This window comes from Corvus brachyrhynchos, unplaced genomic scaffold (genome assembly GCF_000691975.1).
Source record: "Corvus brachyrhynchos isolate BGI_N302 unplaced genomic scaffold, ASM69197v1 scaffold220, whole genome shotgun sequence".
Lineage (NCBI taxonomy): Eukaryota > Metazoa > Chordata > Aves > Passeriformes > Corvidae > Corvus > Corvus brachyrhynchos.
The window spans coordinates 1,894,966-1,899,169 of NW_008236209.1; positions in this window are offsets into that span (position 1 = coordinate 1,894,966).

A 4,204-nucleotide genomic window follows, 5' to 3' on the forward strand; every position below is an offset into this window, starting at 1 on the left:
ACACAGTCTGACAGGGATAGAGAACCACAATTTAAATCACTCAACTCCTGCACTAATACAGGTGGTGCAACACAGCTGGGAAACCTCTTCCCCAGCACACTCGGCTTACTCCTGGTTTAAAGCTACTTCATAAAAGCTTTTATCCCACTGTTTGAGGCTAGGTTATGGCACATTAGTCAGAATGTTGAGTTGCTAGCTTTTGATTCATCCCAAAGCTCACGAGGTTTAAAAGACTTCAGTGTTAAGCACAAACAACTTCTGCTTTTAAAACAAAATATGAGATGCTCCTTGTTGGGTGAGTCACCAAATCCACTTGCTCTCCAATTAAGGGAGCTCTCTTTTCCCTAACGATTTGTTTTTCAAGCTACACAATATCTTCCTCCTAATCTGCCTTTAAAGGCCACATCACACTCAGAATGCAGCCCCTTTCAGAAATGTGGTTTGCAGCAAGTGGAATATTCCCAACTGAACAGCTTCCACGCACACCTGGAGGGAACCCGGGGGCAAAGCAGCATGTGTTAGCATGGCACTGGCCACCCCATGTGCTTCTGCTAATCCTACACTGACAAGGGATATTAGTAACTAGAATTAAAAACACCACCAAAAAACACTGGCCACGTTGATTTCTAGTTAGACAGTGCTCCGACATTCCCAGAGCACCCCAAATCCTGCTACAGCACGTCTTTCCAAGTGCTGACTCACAGGTGTTTGAAAGGATCTCATTCTTTTCTCAGTGCAGTCTAAACTCTTGCCTAAAAAGCAGGGTCACCCACCAAATTCATATCAGCATGCCAAAGACTCTGTCCAGGTTTCAGAACTTGAAAACCTCCAAGAACAGTGATTTCAGTGTCTCTGACCAACAAACACTTAATCATCCTTCAAATTATTTTCCCTTTATGGTCTCCTCTCCAGCAACCTCTCCTGCTCCTTTTTATGACCTCTGTCTCCCCTTCTTCAGCCATGAACTTCTGTAAAAAGTCCGACTTCAACTTCTCAGCCAAAAAGATGCTCAATTTGCCAGGCCCTTGGTGAGCTTCACCAGCTCTGTCAAACCAGACCTGACACTCTCAAGCACTTCCCATTTCCTAGGTACCCGACAGAATTATCTGTTTCCCAAGTGACACTGAAGCATCGAGGAGAGCAAACAACATCTAAGCTAAGCATTAGCCAACAGAGGAATCCCAGCAATCTCCCTGACAACCTTAATTTAGTCTGTTTGCCCTAGCAGAACAGGCATGCTTTAAAACAAGCAAAACAAGCATGTTGCCAAACCCATGGAACTGCTCTCTGCCACCTCATGCCAGCCTATTCTCGGGGCTGACGTGAGATCAGATGACTGTTTGCCAAAACAATTTGGATTTTTTTCTGCCCATTTGACTGTAAACAAAAATGACGACAAAAATACCAGGCACTTATTCCAATCTCTAGTCCTTGAGCAGCAAAAAATGAGGAAAAACCCCCCAAAAACACCAACCCAGAGCTCCCTCAGCAGCAGTTATGAGTCCAAGTGCTCATAACACAGACATTAAACTTTAGTAAAATACTCCAGTTTACACATTACTAGTATAAAAACCGGAACTGAATTCTCATTGTGCGCTTCTGTCACATTCAACAAATTGCATGAAACCTGAACACCTCTCCCAACTACCTAAAGCAGAAAATAACTGAATTAGTAGCTCTGATACAGCTCACCTTTAATTACTCATGTGTGCACATATTCATCAATTGTCTTACAGAGACTACTTTAAAGCGTTGCTTTCTTTCCCAGCATGGATTCTCTCTCCATAGCCCAGTCCTACTTCCTGTCAATCAGGGAGAAGTGCCATTGATCAGGCTCCAGCCCTTAAAAAATCCCAGCCAAACAAACCACTGCACTTCTGCAGGCCAAGCACCACTGCACACCTTTTAGTTTCAGATGAAGAGAACAGGGAAATAAAAACCTTCCACCTTTCTATTCTAGTTTCCCTTCCCTCAGGATAATGACTTCAGTTCCTAGCCCTCTGTCACCCAGAGCCATTTTTATCATATAAAAATCATTCCTCTGGACTTCTTCCCAAGGATTTGCCTAATTTCAGCTCCTGTGCCAGGAACCAAAAATACTTTCTCCTCTCTGCGTAGCTGCACACCCTCTCCCACCAAGCCCTTGCTCAGCACTCCCCTGGATGTGTGAAATAAGTTCTGGGGAAGAGACACACTCCTGTCAGCACACTTGGAGCTCCTTGAATTATACCCAACACATGACAGAGCACAGGTTGATTCATCTCTGTAACTCCACTGAAACTTGATGAATTATAAGTTGTGAAGATGAACTAAGAAAATCTCCACACCCAACTGTGAGGAACTTTGTCTTATGAACTCAGCAACAACTCAGCACTGGCACAGTGTGGCTTCTTTGCCACCAGTCCCAAATACACCTCCATCTCACTTGCACAATGAAGAGAACAGGGATGAGGCGCAAGACTGCTCTCCCAGTGCCTAAAGACATTGCCAGCCTCAGCAGAACTAACTCCTCATTCAAAATTAAAGCCAGCAAAGTTTAGTAGGATTACTCTCCTATAAAATGGATAAAGCCTTTCCCTGATTACAGGCTTGTTCTTCCCTGACACACCCATGGTAATAATTGATATATCTGGCTGCCTATTCACACCAACTCAATTTAAAGCACACCTGAATCCCATCTCTTTTTCTCACCCAGCAGTAAATCTCTGTTCATGTCAGGTTTATACACCATTCATGTACATCATGTCCACAGTGAGAAAAATCTGCTTTCCCATTCAACCCACTCACTCAATTTTATCACCAAAGGCCAGTCACTTATCACAGGGCAAAACAATCTTTCAGAAGGCTCTGATTTGAGCACCATATCCCTGCTCTGATCCATGGTGCTGCTGGACTGTAATCATCCACCCCCTCAAGAAACAAAAGCATATTGCTGCAAATGAAGTCAAATATTAACATTATTTTCTTTTTCTTCCCTAAATGTGACAATAAAAATTTATTCTAGTGATTCTAGAATGACTGAATAGACCATGCAATGGAAATAGCCATCCTGTTCAATCCAATTTTGAGCTCATTTCACTTTGATTTTCAAATTATGTGTTTCTATCAGAACAGAGATTTCTCTCCTGCTAGAGCAAGATTCAAATTCATGTTCACAGCTTCCAATAAAAGCACTTCCCTGAGTGATTTTTGAATCAGTTCTCTGCAGGAATCTTCAGGCAGCCTTCTTAACTACTTTAGCAGGAAATAGTAAAGGCAGTATAAACACACCCAAACTTGTTGTTTATATGAAGTTCATCCTATGCAAGGAAACACGAGTTTGTTTCCAATAACACCATGAAACAAAACAAGACACCTTATTTGCTTATCTTTTGCCAAGATACACATTGTCACTTTTAATACAAGTGCACTTCCAGTCATACAGGGTTCTGACTGTCATCCTCTGAAACAAATATAACTTTCAGTAACTTTTCTGTGCCTCATTGTTATATATTTACCAACTTCCCCATATAAGTTCTAACTTTGTTACCAGTGATTAAAAAATATATATATCAAGAAAAAAAAACCCAAAAAACCAACAAAACCCCAACCTGCAGTTGTCAGTCTGATCATTCAAAAGCTCTCTAGTCGCTGAAAGGAACACAAGACAGGAGAACTTCAATACTGACTTAGTTTTACCAGTATCTGGGAAAACCCCTGCAACAGATTCAATAGAGTTTGTAACTAGTACTCTGCAAGGAGAAGACTCCGGAAGTTTTAAATGCCTGCTACACTGTTGCACTTGGAAATACAGATAAAAGCTGAGCTAAAAAGGGTGGATTCAACATTAGGCCACGTGTAAGTAACAGATGTAAACAGTCGAAGGTAAACACTGTCATATTAGCTAGTTTTACTACTACAGTATTTATGAAGTGGGATACAACCCAGTGATGTCGCTTTGAACGCTACCTGTATTTCAGCTTATCACGTCTGTCACTACAAAAATCAAAGAGCACAGCTCTAACAAACAAACTGCATTCCTAAAGAGGATTTATATTCAAACCTGTGTCAAATCTTTCAGAAATAACCTAGAAACCACCCAGCTTTTACACTTATGTTCCCATTCATTGAGAAGAAGTTGCATTGGGCAGCACGTGGCTCGCATCACGACCAGCAGCGTTCTGGATGGTTCAGACGGAGCCGGCCGCTCCCCGGGCTGCGGGAG